This window comes from Solanum dulcamara, chromosome 12, assembly GCF_947179165.1.
Source record: "Solanum dulcamara chromosome 12, daSolDulc1.2, whole genome shotgun sequence".
In the NCBI taxonomy this organism is placed as follows: domain Eukaryota; kingdom Viridiplantae; phylum Streptophyta; class Magnoliopsida; order Solanales; family Solanaceae; genus Solanum; species Solanum dulcamara.
In genome coordinates this window covers 51125970-51144248 of record NC_077248.1, presented here as the reverse complement: position 1 = coordinate 51144248, position 18279 = coordinate 51125970, and positions in this window count along the sequence as shown.

Here is an 18279-nt window from a genome sequence, read left to right as displayed (position 1 = left end):
ACAAACCTAACAAAAAAAGAGGAGAAGAGTGGGCTTGTGTGTTGGGAGGAGGAAGCACCACAACTAAAGTTTAATATGACAATAAATATGAAAATAAATTGAATACGGGAATTTTACGTGGAAACCCCTCTAACAGATAGAGGGGAAAAACCACGGGGTAGAAGGATCTCACTATTTTAATATGTAGTACACAACTCTCAAATACAAGGAGAAAACAATAATTAACACTTCTCTCTTATAAAAGGAACAACTACTAAAGAGGACACTCAAGACTATAATATGTATCTTGGTGTATAACTCTCTTTGTATTCTTACTCTCTCTTTTCTGGGATTTTGGGATGATCAAAATGAGGCCAGGAGGTCCTCTATTTATAGTGGGATGAAATGCGTAAACGCGTTTCATTAAAAATGCGTAGATGCCTTTCTTGACTTTTGTTTGCAGCCTTTCCCTTTTTCACTTCCTTTTCACTTTTCCTTGCAGCCATTCTTGACTTTCATTTTTTCTTTTCATTGCAGTCATTCTTGACTTTCATTTTTTCTTTTCATTGCAGCCATTCTTGACTTTAATTCTCCCACTTGAAGATTTAATTGAGAATCAATTAAGTCTTCACACCATCCTTTCTACCCAACTACTGTAATGTTACGTTTCTGCTCGACCAATAGAAGATCGACACCATATGAACTTGTTACTGTTGATCGGCTTTATAAACATATCTGCTAGGTTATCATTAGTATGAATTTTCTGAATATTCACACTGTTTTCTTCCACCTTCTCACAAATAAAGTGATACTGAATTTGTATGTGCTTTGTCCTTGAATGAAATGCCGGATTCTTTGCAAGATGCAAAGCGCTCTGACTGTCACAAAATAGAGCAACCTTCTCTTGTTTGTGCCCGAGCTCCTCCAGTAACATCTGCATCCATATTGCCTCTTTGCTAGCTTGTGTAGTTGCTACATATTCTCCTTCCGTCGTAGATGTAGCCACGATAGATTGCAGTTTTGAAGCTCAGCTTACAGCTCCTCCAGCAAGAGTAAACACATAACCTGTGGTGGACTTGCTTTTATCAAGATCACCTGCATAATCTGAATCAACATAACCTTTAACATTAAAGTCTGATCCTCCATAACACATTGCAACATCTAAGGTACCCTTGATGTATTTCAGGATCCTCTTAACAGTATTCCAATGCTCTCTACCAGGATTAGCCATATATCGACTAACCACTCCCACTGCTTGTGCAATGTCAGGTCTTGTACATACCATGGCGAACATTAAACTTCCCACTGCTGATGCATACGGTACTCAAGACATCTCCATCCTTTCTGCTTTATTGCTAGGACTCATACTTGAGGATAACTTGAAATTAATAGGAAGTGGGGTAGAAATTGACTTACTGTCTTGCATCTTGAAGCGTCTCAAGATTTTCTTCAAGTAGTTCTTTTGAGAAAATCAAATCTTCCTATTATTTCTGTCTCGGTGAATTTGCATCCATAGAATCTTGTTTGCTGGTCCCAAGTCCTTCATTTCAAACTCTCTAGCCAACTGTGCCTTTAAATTTGTTAGACAATCTTTGTTGGGGCCTGCTACCAACATGTCGTCAACATATAACAGCAAAATAACAAAGTCTTCATCACCAAATATCTTATAATAAACACAAGGATCTGAACTATGTCTGTTGTATCCAAGGCTTATAATGTAGGAATCAAATCTCTTATACCAACATCTCGGCGCCTGTTTGAGACAATATAGAGATTTGTTCAACCTGCAAAGCAAGTTCTCTTTTCCCTGTTCTTCAAAACCTTCTGGTTGGAGCATATAAATTTGTTCTTCAAGTTCTCCATGAAGAAATACAGTTTTGACATCTAACTTCTCCAAGTACAAGTTAAATATAGCACACATCGCCAGGACCACTCAAATTGTAGCGAGTCAAACCACCGGAGAAAATATCTCATTGAAGTTTATACCTTCTTTCTGAGCGAATCCTTTCACCACCAATCTTACACGATAATTTTCCACTTGATCATTACCATTGCGTTTGATCTTGTAGACCCATTTGTTTCCAATGGCCTTCCTTCCTTGTGGTAATTGAACAAGATCCCATGTTTTATTTTTATGAAGAACTTTAATTTCTTCTTGCATTGCTTCCACCCACAGAGATGATTCTTGTCCTTTCATAGCCTCGTAAAAAGTTGAAGGCTCTCCATCTTCTGTTAGTAGACAGTATGCAATATTACTCTCCATAGATTAATCTGAGTGCCAAGCTGGTTCTCTTCTCTCCCCAGTTGATCGTCGAACTTCTGGAGTTTCAATCTCAGCTTGCTCTTGTTCTTCGTGCTCTGGTGCTGCTTCAGAATAAATTGAAACTTTTTCTATTTCTTCAACATCAACTGTAGTAGTCTCTAATTTTTCTTTTGAAGTACTACCTTCTTTTGCTTGTATCTTATTTTCAACAAATACAACATTCCTACTGATTACCACATTGCGGGCTGTGGGATCGCACAAGCGATACCCCTTGATTCCATCAGCATACCCTAAAAAAATGCATTTCTTGAATTTTGGATCCAACTTCGATTTTTCTTGGGTGTTGTACATAACATAAGCAGGACTTTTGAATATATGTAAGCGAGAATAATCAGCTGGTTTTCCTGTCCACATCTCCATTGGCGTTTTTATATCAATTGCGGTTGATAGTGACCGATTGATCACATAACAGGCAGTTTTGACTGCTTCTGCCCAGAATGGTTTTTCCAACCCTGCAGTTGCCAACATAGCTCTTGTCCGTTCCAACAAAATTCTGTTCATCCGCTCTGCTACTCTATTTTGTTGTGGAGTATATATCACCGTGAATTGTCGTTTAATACCTTCTTGTTTACAGAAGTTATTAAATTCATTACCAGTGTATTCTCCTCCATTATCTGTCCTCAAACACTTGATCTTTTTCTTAGATTCAAATTCCACCCGCGCTTTAAATTCTTTGAAAACTGAAAAAGCATATGTCTTTCTCTTGATTGGATACACCCAACTTCTCCTGGAGTAATTGTCGATGAATGACACGAAATATTTTGCTCCTCCTAGGGACTCCACCGGTGCTTGCCAAATATCAGAGTGGACCAGATCTAGTATTTCCTTGCTTTTAGCAGAGAAACTGCTAAACTTCAGTCTATTTTGCTTACTGGTAACACAATACTCACAAAAAGTTAGTGAAACCTTTTGTGAGCCCTGGAAAAAGCTTTTGCTCAATAAGAATCTTCAAACCTCTTTCCGACATATGTCCAAGTTTACGATGCCACATCATCGTTGATTCTTCAAATGAACTTGCTGAAGCGATTGATGCTTCTCCTTCTTGGTGTGTTTCACCTTTAAGCATATATAGATTTGCAGCAAGTTTTTCTGCTTTCATCACTACAAGCGCTCCTTTTGATATTCTCATGACTCCACCATGAGTCTTATATGAACATCTGTTATCATCTAGTTGTCCTAAAAACAATAGATTCTTCTTTAAGTCTTTTACATGTCATACCTCTTGGATGGTGCGTACCGTGTTATCGTACATTTTTATTTTGATGGACCCAATATCAATAACATCTAAAGCATGATCGTTTCCCATGAACACAGACCCACCTAAGATAGGATTATATTAATGGAACCATTCTCTTCTGGAAGTCATGTGCCATGTTGCTCCTATGTCCATGATCCAGACATCAACGAAACATTTTCTACCTTCATTATTTGATATTGCCTCACTACATAAAATATTGCCATCATCCGAGGTACATGCAACATTCCCTTGACAATTTGATGGCTTAGGGTTTTCACTCTTCTTCTTGAACCGACAATCTTTCTTGAAGTGCCTTTTCTTGCCACAGTTGTAGCACTTGATATTCTTCTTACTTCTTGATTGAGATCTGCCATGATTGTGACTCCCACTGGGGCCATGTTCTGATGGTCTTCCTCTCACCATCATCAAAGCTTCAGCTTACTGCGAACTTGCTTGTCTGTCTTCCTTATTTTTGCGTTGATTTTCTTCTTCCAAGACAGCGATTGCAATTTCATCGAAAACTAGACTGTCTGTATTGTTCGTCAAGTTGATGATGAGTTGATCATATGAGTCAGGCAGACTTTGAAGTAGAAGCTCCGCACGTTCAGTCCCCTCTATTTTGCAACCCATTATTGTAAGTTGCGAAAATAGAGTATTCAAAGTATTGATGTGTTCAGTAACTGACATGGATTCTGCCATTCGAAGAGTATAAAATCTTCTTTTTAAGAAGATTTTATTATGCAAAGACTTGGCCTCATACAACCCCATAAGCATATCCCATATTTCTTCGCCGTCCGCTTTTCTGCCACACTAGACAATACTTGAACAGCTAGTGTCAAGTGTAAATCGGCAACTGCGTTGCTGTCTATGTCGTTCCACTTGCTGTCATCAACAAAGTCTGTGGGCCTGCCTTCAATTGCAGCTAAGCAATTGTCCTTTCTTAATATTGCTTTTATTTTCATTTTCCACAATGAGAAATTAGTCCCATTGAATTTTTCAACGTCAAACTTTATTGTACTCGACATTGTTATTTGCTTCACACCCTTCTAGATTGTTTCTGAATATTTTTGCGAACAATTGTGATAAATTATACCGTCACCAAAATTTACTATTCACGTGAATAGTACTATTTACCGAATTTACTATTCACAAAAATTTTATTATTAACGAATAGTATCTTCACATAAAACAGAAAGAATAACCGAGGGCTCTGATACCACTGTTGGGAGGAGGAAGCATCACAACTAAAGTTTGATATGACAATAAATATGAAAATAAATTGGACATGGGAATTTTACGTGGAAACCCCTCTAACAGATAGAGAGGAAAAACCATGGGGTAGAAGGATCTCACTATTTTAATATGTAGTACACAGCTCTCAAATACAAAGAGAAAACAACAATTAACACTTCTCTCTTGTAAAAGGAACAACTACTAAAGAGGACACTCAAGACTACAATATTTATCTTGGTGTATAACTCTCTTTGTATTCTTACTCTCTCTTTTCTGGGATTTTGGGATGATCAAAATGAGGCCAGGAGGCCCTCTATTTATAGTGGGATGAAACGCGTAAACGCGTTTCATTAAAAACGCGTAGCTACCTTTCTTGACTTTTGTTTGCACCCTTTCTCTTTTTCACTTCCTTTTCACTTTTTCTTGCAGCCATTCTTGACTTTCATTTTTTCTTTTCATTGCAGCCATTCTTGACTTTCATTGTGCACTAGAATGAGTCGAACATGCATGTCCAAAGTTTTTTTTAGGGAAATGCTTTCCAACAACAAAACATGAAAAGAAGAAAAGTTGAATATGAAAAGCAAAGGTAATTTTGAAGGCAATAGCGATTATAAGGGAGAACAAAGAAATTTTGGCTCATTGTTCCTCAAGAATAACTCCAAATGAAGAGAAAAAAATTGTGGTCAACTCAAACCTGTCCCTCGAATGGTTTAAAATCCCAAATTTATTTCTTGGACGCGTTATCCATAAGCTATGGAGTTCAATTCAGTAATCAAAATCATATTTTGATGTTAATTACCAAGTCAAATTGACAATTTTCTATTTCTAAGCTTAGGTCAAAAATCCCCAATTTGAGTGTCTTTATTATCATGATTTTCATGGTATAAAATGGATACATTAACACATAATCATTTATTGGTATAAGGAATTATTACCTAGAATTTGGGGTCGAAACTCCACCTTTACTTGATTCAAAATTGTAGATCCCAAGTTTTAGACTTAAAACACTGTTGGAATTTTGAACTAAGCATTATAAGCTTCAGTTTCATCTTCGCAATCTCGAGCCATACTCCGTGTTCACAAAGATTTTTCACTCTCTCATATTCGATCGTGACATAATCCTCGCAGTTGCAAAGTAATGTGGATTGAGGTGTGACCAAAGTGACTATCCTTCACAGACACTAATCCTTCATCTTATGCTTGTGAGGCACTTCCCCCCGTGGTTTGCATTCTTGACTAGTTCCCTCACAATGACAAATAAGGCACCAATACCAAAAAAACTTGCTATATTAAATAAGGTTTCAGTGGTATGGAAACACCTCTGAGACCCGTGGGTCCCAACTCGAGCATGATGACAAGTCCAAAAACATAAAATACACCTTTTTGAAGCTTCAAATCATGTAATGGTACGTAAATACTAAAAGAGATGAGTTGGGTGGTTGCATTCTTTCCTACTAAAACCTACATTCATCCTCAAACAGATCTAAAATTGTACTTGAGACGTCAAATAGTTGCATGTATCTGTATCGAATGACTTTGCCACCTCCCTAGAATATTCCTTGAATGGATAGTTCCTCCATAACACTTTCTACAAGAATACTTTGAGACATCAATTGGCAGACCTGTCTATCCAAAATGGAAATCGGTGCCTCCTTATAGGAAATTGATCGAGTTGAACTATCTCGTGGTCAATGACATGAACAATATGTCTGGGATCAGGGGAATACTTCTAGAGCATGGAAACAAGAAAAACTTAATGAACTCTTTGTAAAGCCTATGGCAAGGCCAATCTACAAGTCACTGCTCCAATTCTTTTAAGAATCTCAAATGGACCAATGTACCTCGATCTCAACTTGTTCTCCATTTCTAATCTCATGACATCCTTCACTGGAGAGACCTTCAAAAGTGTACTAATTCACCATCCATAAACTGCAAATTCCAAACTCTCTAGTCCAAATAGAACTTTTGCCTGCTATGAGTTGTCCTATGCCGGTGTTTGATTATCTTAACCTTGTCCAAAGTTTGTTGTTCCATTTCTAGACCTAAAAACTTCCTTTCACCTGGTTTGAAGCATTCAATTAGAAAACGACACCACCTCCTATACAAAGCCTCATACAGCGCCATATTGGTAACTATTTTCATAGGCAAACTCCACCAAAGGTAACTAATTATCCAATGACTACAAAAGTCAATGGATAATGCTCTCAAAATGTCCTGCAAGATTTGAATGACTCACTTAGACTAACCATCAGTCTACACGTGACATGTTGTGATGAGCTTGACCTAAGTACCCAATGCCTTTTGTAAAGTGTGTCAAAATTGCGTTGTAAACTATGACCTTCTGTTAGAAATGATGAAAACATGTACTCTCTGCAACTGAACTATATCATAGATGTAGATATTTGTTAAATGCTCCAATGTGTGAGTAGGTTGCACCAAAATGAAATGTGCGTACTCTGTGAGGCAGACTACAATTACCTAAACAGACTAATGCTTCCTCAAAGTGATTCACAAGCCTACCACAAAGTTTATAGTGATCTTCTCCAATTTTCACTCAGGATTAACCAGATTCTGACCTATCCCCCAGGTTTCACTTTTCAGATGTTCATACTTTACTTGCTAACAAATCAAGTAACGAATTACATGGTTAGATATTTTATTTCCATCCTTCTCCACCAGAAATACCTCTTCAAGTTTTGACACATCTTTGTAGCCAAACTACCCATGGACTATGAGTTTTCTCCATAATACTCCATCTCAAATCCCCATATTGAGCACACAAAGTCTATCATCAAGTCTCATTAACCCATCAGGTTCCAGAATCACCTTCTTAGCATGTCCCTGGTCCACTTTCTATTTGAGCTTAAGCAAATGGGGATCCTCAAACTGATAAGCTTTGATCCATTCTATCAATGAAGAGTATGCAATCATGATCATGCACATAAGCATACCCCCACACAGTGAGGCATCAAGTTTAACCCCTTGGTTAGCCAATAGCAAAAAATCAATAGCCGAGGATCGAATAGAAGCTGATGTGGAAGCCAAACTACCCATGGACTTCCTATTTCAGGTATCTTCCACCACGTTTTCTTTCCCCGGGTGGTACGAGATTGTCATGTAATAATTCCTGGGTAACTCAAGCTAGCTCCCCTACCTCAAGTTCAGATTTTTCTACTTGAAGATAGTTCTTCTCGTGATTCTTAAGCTGTCAATTGGCTATGTATCACTTTGCATCTGTGCATCAAAACCCTCCCAATCCTACACGAGAGGCATCACAATTCATTGTATAACCTCCCTCCCTATTAGGCAAAGTCAACATTGAGGCTGTAGTCAAAGACGTAAATATAGCTACTGAAATGAATTTGTTGTAATTTGAAATGTATTTATCATGAAAAATGCTTTTGCTGAAGTTTATTTTATAGCATGATATGGTAAGAATTCAAATAAACTGTATCTTTTTGAAATGGTTTAATATGTGGATACTTTGTATCTGAAGAAAAGCGGTTTGAGATAAGAGTTTGACAAATCTTGTAGTTAATGATGAGATCATTTGACCTAGTGCACCTAGCTTTTATCTCTGTATTACAATTATATTCCATGTTAGAGGAAAGTCTTAAATCAGTACACCATTATCGATAATTCCTAAGTGGGAACCGCTGTCGTAATTAAACTGTTAGTAAACTGTATTGTAAATATTAAAAACCAGTAACAACAAGTAAAGGTAATAAAATACAGAATCTGAAAAATTAATGCAGAAACAGAATCGAGCCCACTGAATGCACAGTGTGTCCTTAAGGAAATTATTCCCCTCAAAGTACCCGAGGTTTTGGAATTTTTCCTCCCAAGATAGAACGATTTACTCACCAAAGTAGAGGTACTGCAAATCTTTGATGACTGCGAACCACTTGAAGGATGTATATCACACGATTTTTAGAAGTGCAGAAAGAAGAAGAAGAAGATGGTATGTTCAGAATTTTCGTATAGAACATTCTGAAGATTAACAGATATATATATAGACTATTTACACCTTTTCAGAAAAGGCACCTGTTGGGAAAAGGTTTGCCTGTTGAGAAGGTTTGCAACTTTTCGGACAAGGTTGCAACCATTCAAAAATCCATTGGAAAAATGGAGGGAAATTTTAAATTAATCCGGGAAAGAAACGGGTCGCGGGTCGCGGGTCAGGATTTTTTTCCCACTTAATTAATTAAATAAATAAATAATATTAATTAATTAAAAATTTAAAGAAAATTTGGTCCAAAAAGATTATCAATCAATCATATCAATTGACCAAATCCAAATCCAAATCCAAATCCAAATCCGAAGCCGAAGCCGTAGCCGTAGCCGAAGCCGAAGCCGAGCGAGCGACGACGACGACAGCGCGAGGGGAGACCCTCTTCTTGACCCTTTAGCAACATGAAGGAGTGCTTCTACTTTTAAGTAGAAGACTTTTCATTTCCACCACCTATGTGGGACCAAAGCTTATTTAATAAAGCAAGAGAGAACATATCATTTCCTCTCCACTTCTTTTTCCCTCAATTTCCCATTCAACCTATCAATTAAACCCAACAATCCCCCACATGAATGGGGAATGTCTACAAGATAAAGGAATGCACGGATAAGTGTGTGATATACAAGCGAAGATTAATTGCATCTGGATAAGTAGGTTTCCCTTTGAAATTTCCATAGTAAACTTATATAGGATATACTCGATCAATCGGTAGATGCGATATCTTTGAACCGTCGAACTTTGTTGTATAACTAGACAATATAAGTCACACAATCAATCATCAACCATCTATGGTTCTCACGGTTGTGTTCGTTTCAGCCATGAACACCGCCTGGTTTCGTGAATGCATAGAGAATGGGCCTTTACTGTCATTCCCCTTGAAGCGGCTTATACTTCACATTCACATAGGTGATTTCTAAACGTGTAGTCCTATAGACACACTATCTAGTTATTTTCTGTCAGATTTAGATAATCATTAAAAAACCTTTAAAGCTTTATTAACTCATTAAAAGCCTTAAGGTTTTATCCTTTGTTTCTGAACATTGTCATCATCACGAGAATGGGTTGAGTTATTTGACAATGTTGAACCGTCAATTATAACTTTGTTTGATCTCTTTGAACCTAGTTCTTGGGATCTCCAGTCTACTAGGTAGAGTTACCGCCATGTTGACTTGTCCTAGGCCTTAACCCCATTCCCCTCGATGATCTTTCAATAGCCTCTCTAGATAAGCCTTTTGTTAGTGGATCCGATATATTATCTCTTGACTTTACGTAGTCAATAGTGATAACACCACTAAAGAGTAGTTGTCTAACAGTATTGTGTCGCCGTCGAATGTGACGCGATTTTTCATTATACATAACATTTCCTGCCCTCCCTATTGCCGTTTGGCTATCACAATGTATACATATGGGTGCCAAAGGTTTGGGCCAAAATGGAATATCTTCCAAAAAATTTCAAAGCCATTCAGCTTCTTCACCAGCCTTGTCTAAAGCTATAAATTCAGACTCCATTGTAGAGCGGGCGATGCATGTCTGTTTTGATGATTTCTAAGACACTGCTCCTCCACCAACGGTGAAAACATATCCACTTGTGGATTTAACTTCAGATGATCCGGTGATCCAGTTTGCATCACTATATCCCTCAATTACTGCGGGATATTTATTATAATGCAAAGCATAGTTTTGGGTGTGTTTCAAATACCCCAAGACTCGTTTCATTGCCATCCAATGAGTTTGATTAGGATTATTCGTTAATCGACTCAACTTGCTAATAGCACATGCTATATCTGGTCGTGTACAATTCATAATATACATCAAACTTCCCAAAACTCGTGCATAGTCCAATTGTGAGTCACTTTTACCTTCATTCTTTTGAAGTGCAAAACTTACATCAATTGGAGTTTTTGCAACATTGAAATTTAAATATTTAAACTTATCAAGTATATTTTCAATATAATGTGATTGTGATAATGCTAGACCTTGTGGAGTTTTATGGATCCTAATTCCTAAGATTAAGTCAGCAACCCCTAAGTCTTTCATGTCAAATTTGCTAGCAAGCATACGCTTCGTAGCATTTATATTGGCAATGTCTTTACTCATTATCAACATGTCATCAACATATAAACAAACAATGACTTCATGATTTGGAGTATTTTTAATGTAAACACATTTGTCACACTCATTAATCTTAAATCCATTTGCCAACATTGTTTGGTCAAATTTTGCATGCCATTGTTTAGGTGCTTGTTTAAGTCCATAAAGTGACTTAACAAGTTTGCACACTTTCCTTTCTTTACCTGGAACTATGAAACCCTCAGGTTGTTCCATGTAAATTTTTTCCTCCAATTCTCCATTTAAGAAAGCCGTCTTAACATCCATTTGATGAATTTCAAGACCATATACAGATGCAAGTGCCACTAACACCCGAATAGATGTTATTATTGTTACCGGCGAGTATGTGTCAAAGTAATCAAGACCTTCTTCTTGTCTGTAACCTTTGACCACAAGTCTTGCCTTATATTTATCAATAGTGCCATCAGCTTTCATTTTCCTTTTAAATATCCATTTTGATCCTAAAGGTTTATTTCCAGGAGGAAGATCAACCAATTCCCATGTATGGTTATTCAAAATTGATTGAATCTCACTATTGATTGCCTCTTTCCAAAATGCTGAATCAGAAGAAGACATTGCAGCTTTAAATGTTTGAGGCTCATTTTCAAGCAAGAATGTCACAAAATCTGGTCCAAAGGAAGTAGATATCTTTTGACGTTTGCTACGCCTTGGATCCTCTTCTGATGGTTTACTTTCCTTTTGAACTTCTCTTGGTCGTTTAGATCTTTCACTTGAGGATTCACTTTTAGTTTTATACGGATAAATATTTTCAAAAAATTCAGCATTATCTGATTCAATTACCGTATTAACATTAATTTCAGGATTGTCCGATTTGTGAACCAAAAATCGACAAGCTTTGCTGTTTGTAGCATAGCCAATAAAAACACAATCCACGGTCTTTGGTCCGATTTTTACCCTTTTGGGCAAAGGAACTTGGACCTTTGCTAAACACCCCCACACTTTGAAGTATTTCAAGTTGGGTTTTCTTCCTTTCCATAGTTCATATGGAATAGTTTGTGTTTTGCTGTGGGGTACTCTGTTGAGTATTCGATTAGCTGTAAGGATAGCTTCCCCCCACAAGTTCTACGGTAAACCGGAACTTATTAATAAAGCATTCATTATTTCTTTTAATGTTCAGTTTTTCCTTTCCGCAACTCCATTTGATTGAGGTGTGTAGGGGGCAGTAGTTTGATGAATAATTCCATATTCTAAACATATCTTTTCAAAAGGAGATTCGTATTCTCCACCCCTATCACTTCTAATTATTTTTATCTTTTTATTCAATTGATTTTCTACTTCGTTCTTGTATTGCTTAAATGCATCAATTGCTTCATCCTTACTATTAAGCAAATATACATAACAATATCGAGTGCAATCGTCAATAAAAGTTATAAAATACTTCTTTCCACCACGAGTTGGTGTAGACTTCATATCACAAATGTCAGTGTGAATCAATTCTAAGGAACTAGAATTCCGTTCAATAGATTTATAAGGATGCTTAGCATACTTAGATTCAACACATACTTGACATTTTGATTTATTGCAATCAAAGTTAGGCAATTGTCACGACCCAAGCCTAGGGCCTAGACGTGACATGGCGAATGAGGAACCCGAAAGTACCTCAAACAAGCCTCTTAGCATTCTTTTAGCCTTTCATAGGTAATGATGATAAATAGATAAGCGGAAATCATAATAATAAATCTTCAACTTACATATGTCCAATAATACCTCTAACTATTAGATTTAATGGGGCTAAGACAAGTTCCTAGCTCACCCTCAATCATAATAGAAGAAATGCCATAATAAAATATCTTAACATATCATAAGCTAGAAAGACAAAGGAGTATTGTTCCCGGAATATGGGAACTCACCAAAAGTAGTCTTCAATGGAATATCAACTAGCCACGTGGAGGAGAACGAGGAGGAGCACCGATCCCTACATGGTGATATCATGTAGGCAAAAGAGTATGCGTTAGTACTTTGAATGTACTAAGTATGTAAGGATGCATGAACATTGAGAAAATATTATAACATTTATGTAATATGGAACATAATGTAATACATGCATAATAAATCATATGGATATCCTTTAAAATATTCATTTTGTGGGAAGCTAACCATAACCGACATTTAAGACCATGCGAGCTATTACATGGAATCCAACATAACCCCCTACGTTGGCCGGGGAGACTACTTGCCAGGTAGAACTCCGTCAATTTCATTCATTTCTTTAACTTTAACTTTAAGGGCTATTTATGGATCCATTAGCCTAAGCCTACAAGGGCTCCTATGTTGGCACATAGTTAATGAGACAAGGGGTTGCTACTAGGATTCCCTTACCGAATCCCACCTCAATGACCCATTCGGTGCTAAGTCAATCCCACGGAATAGTTTAATACTTCAAAATAGTCATAACATATAGCTTGAATATTCAAAACATCATATTCGGTAGAATAGCTCATTAAAACATTTGGTAATTCAAATATGCAAGAATTTTCCTTATTGCATAAAGAATCCATCATTCATATCATTTCATCATTCTTTCATTTCATAAGACTCCCTTTTTGATATTGCTTTCATAAACATTTATTTGGAGTCAAAGCTTTCAAGTCAAACTTTATTAAAAACATAGTAAAACTAGGTGGGTTCAAATCACTTCAACTTGCAAATATGTATGTAAATAAATATACATAAATACTTTGAAATCCATTAATTAAAAATCATGATTTAAACAACCCACCATGAATTTCAAGAACTTTTAAATAGATAAATAGAGGAATTACTTGTAAACCATCAATTCATACATATAAAATTATGTTGCATCAAAATAGACCAATAATCATTAGTTTAACCATAATTCATACTATTAAGTAAAATTAAGAATTTACATAAGAAAATATTACTTGAAATCAAGATATTTAATTGAAAGAGTTTTTGGACTACATGGGTGGAAGAACCCATGGATAAACACCCACATAACTTAGAGTAAAGCTTAAAGAAAATAAACATAATTTATCATATAATCAAAATAATTTAGACATGAGAGTGGAAGGAATACTCTCATTGAAACCTTACATACCTGGAAACCGAAGCTTTAGTTGGTACCGGAAGACTTAATGAACACTCTTAAGTCCTAGCTTTTCTCCTTGCCGGAACATTTTGTGTACTACCCGGAATATATGAATCACCGGAATAGTATTTCTTCACTACTAAGAACTAAAACTATATTTGAGAATGTGTATAGAGAGAAGATTTGCTTGAGAAAGCTTGATGAATAAAATGAGGAAATAAGGTGGGTATTTATAGGTGGGAAAGATGACCTAACAATAAATAAAATAATTATAAATAAAAATCTGAAAATTTAGTGGAATATATTGATGTCATGTATGATGTTAAATGGAGGACAATTTATGTCATGAGTGATGTCAAATGTATCTAGATCTTTCTATGGTAGGTGAAATGAGTTATCTTTGACAGAATACTCTTTTTGGGAGCTGCGTTTGACTAAGATAAATTCCTTATTAGGATTTGGTGTCTTCATAAGAATTGTAGATATGGAAGTCTAGTTTCATATCGTTCAAGAATCAACCAATTTGGATAAACCTACAGTGAGATATTATTTTTCTTCTATAAACACTCATTTTCGTAACAGCATCCTACCTTACAAAGATTAATTTATTTGAACTACTTAACCTCCGAATCTTAAAATATGGTCTTCATAAAAGTTGTAGGTAATGATCTTGTGGTTACTCAGAAATTTGAATCACTCAATTTGGATATTTCTATGAAAAGTTATGACCAAAATACAGAGGCTGTATCATGTTTAGGCAAAAATTGAAACATCGTATACAACGTTTTTAGGGGATATTACATTATCTCCCCCTTGGGAACATTCGTCCTCGAATGAGAAAAGACTTAGCTTGAGTAGAGTAGAGTATTAACAAACAACCTATCATTAATGCAACAGTGTAATTTAAAATATCGTTTAAAAAATATTTCATAATTTTGCAAGCATATGACAAGAAAAGTTGAGATGTAAGGATTTCAAGTAATTGAGCAAGGACAACTTAATACCTTAGGTTTGGGTAGAGGAGAAAAGATGAGGGTATCTCTTAATCATATCCGCTTCCGCTTCCCATGTTGCACTTTCTATTTGTTGATTCCTCCAAAGGACTTTAACAGATGCAATTTCTTTGTTCCTTAATCTCTTAACTTGCCGGTCCAAAATTTCCACAGGAACTTCTTCATAGGTCAAGTTTTCTTCAATATTCACTACTCCCATAGGTACAATGGAACTAGGATCACCCACATGTTTTTTCAACATAGACACGTGAAACACCGGATGAACCATGGCCATTTACAATGGTAATTCCAACTCATATGCAACCTTACCAACACGTCTCACGATTCTATAAGGCCCTACATATCTAGGGCTCAATTTCCCTTTCTTACCAAATCGAACCACACCTTTCATGGGTGAAACCTTCAGATACACCCAATCATCCACATTAAACTCAAGATCCCTTCTCCTAGTGTCAGAATAGGACTTTTGACGACTTTGAGCCATCTTCAACCTTTCTCTAATGATCTTCACCTTCTCTAAAGCATCAAGTACCAAATCGGGGCCCAACAAGGTCATCTCACCTACTTCGAACCAACCAACCGGTGATCTACATCGTCTCCCATACAAAGCCTCAAACGGTGCCATCTCAATACTTGAGTGGTAACTATTATTATAGGCAAACTCGATGAGAGGTAGATGATCATCCCAATTCCCTTTAAACTCCAACACACAAGCCCTTAACATATCCTCTAGTGTTTGAATCGTCCTTTCGGCTTGCCCATCTATTTGAGGATGGAATGCTGTGCTCAACTTTACCTTAGTACCGAGGCCTTTTTGAAATGATCTCCATAAGTGAGAAGTGAATTGGGTACCACGATCCGAAATAATGGATAATGGCACACCATGCAACCTCACCAACTCCCGAATATAAAACTTGGCATAGTCTTCGGCACTATAGGAAGTTTTAACCGGTAGGAAGTGAGCTGACTTAGTCATTCTATCAACAATTACCCAAATTGAGTCATGACGCTTCCAGGTATGAGGCAAACCCACTACAAAATCCATATTCACATCTTCCCACTTCCAAGTTGGGATTTCAATGTCTTGGGCTAGGCCACCCGGCCTTTGATGTTCGGCCTTCACTTATTGACAATTCGTACATTCGGACACAAACCTTGCTATGTCCTTCTTCATGCCACCCCACCAATACAACTTCTTTAAGTCTCGGTACATTTTCGTTGAACCGGGATGAATGGAGTATGTAGAATTATGAGCCTCCATCATGATCAAACTCCTTAAGCCATCAACATTTGGAACACATATCCGACCTTGATAGTACAGTACCCCATCTCCCCCTTGGGAAAAGACCTTTATCTTCTTTTCCTTTACCAACTTCTTTAACTCGATAAACTTTGGGTCAAGATCTTGCTTGGATTTAACATCCACCACCAAAGAGGATTCAGACCTATTTTGAACAACCATACCCCCATCATTAGTACCACACAACTTCACCCCTAATCTAGCCAATCGGTGAACATCTTTCACCAACTCCCTCTTAATTTCATCCACATGGGCCATACTCCCCATAGACACTCTACTAAGTGCATCAGCAACCACATTAGCTTTACCCGGATGATAGTGCACACTCATGTCATAGTCCTTAAGGAGTTCTAGCCACCTCCTTTGGCTTAGGTTAAGGTCCTTTTGGGTGAACACATACTGAAGACTCTTATGATCAGTATACACATCCACATGCACCCCATAGAGGTAATGCCTCCAAATCTTCAGAGCAAAAACAACGGCCGCCAATTCAAGGTCATGGGTAGGGTAGTTACGCTCATACACCTTTAATTGCCTAGAAGCATAGGCTATGACCTTGCCATTTTGCATTAAGACACAACCTAAACCAATCTTTGAAGCATCACAATAAACTACAAACCCCTCTAATCCTTCTGGGAGAGTTAAAATAGGAGCAGAGGTAAGTCGATCTTTTAAGGTCTGGAAACTCTTCTCACACTCATCTGTCCATATGAATTTGGATTTCTTTTGGGTCAATTTTGTCATAGGAGATGAGATGGAAGAAAAGCCTTTGACGAACCTTCTATAGTACCCGGCTAGACCTAAGAAGCTCCTAATGTCTGAAGGAGATAATGGTCTAGGCCAATTTTTGACTGCCTCTATTTTCTTAGGATCAACCTTGATTCCATCACCGTACACTACGTGACCAAGAAATGCTACCTCCTTTAACCAAAATTCACACTTACTAAATTTTGCAAATAATTGTCTATCCCTCAGTGTTTGAAGCACAACTCTCAAGTGATTTTTATGTTCTTCCTCACCCCGAGAGTAAATTAAAATATCATCAATGAAGACTACTACAAAGGTATCAAGGTAAGGTTTGAACACCCTATTCATCAAGTCCATAAACACCGCCGGTGCATTCGTCAACCCAAAACTCATCACCACAAACTCATAGTGACCATACCTTGTTCGGAAGGCTGTTTTGGGAATGTCACACTCCCTTACCCGTAGTTGGTGATAGCCGGACCGAAGGTCGATCTTGGAGAAGTGACTTGCCCCTTGCAATTGATCAAACAAGTCATCTATTCTAGGGAATGGGTACTTGTTCTTAATGGTCATCTTATTTAATTGCCGGTAGTCTATGCACATTCGAAGTGACCCATCCTTGTTTCTTACAAATAGAACGGGAGCACCCCATGGAGAAATACTTGGTCTTATGAACCCCTTCTCTAACAAGTCCTTTAACTGTTCCTTCAACTCTTTTAATTCTGCCGGGGCCATACGGTAAGGAGGAATAGAGATAGGTTGGGTATCAGGGAGGAGATCGATACCAAAATCAACTTACCTTTCGGGAGGGAAACCAGGAAGGTCATCGGGAAATACATCGGGAAATTCATTGACTATAGGAACTGACTCAAGAGAAGGACTTTTGGAGTTGACATCCCTAACCCTCACAATGTGGTAAATACATCCCTTAGAAATCATTTTGCGGGCCTTAAGATAAGAAATAAACTGACCCTTCACCACTGAATCATGACCCTGCCATTCAATAACAGGCTCATTTGGAAATTGGAATTTGACTCGACGATTCCTACAATCTATGGAAGCATAAGATGCATGTAACCAATCCATCCCAAGAATGACATCGAAATCTATCATGTCAAGCTCAATGAGATCACAAGGAATAACTTTATGCAAGACAGACACAAGGCAACCCCTATAGACCTTTCTAGCAATAACTGACTCACCAACGGGGGTAGACACCAAATAGGGCTCTAATAACATTTCAGGTAAAACATCAAATC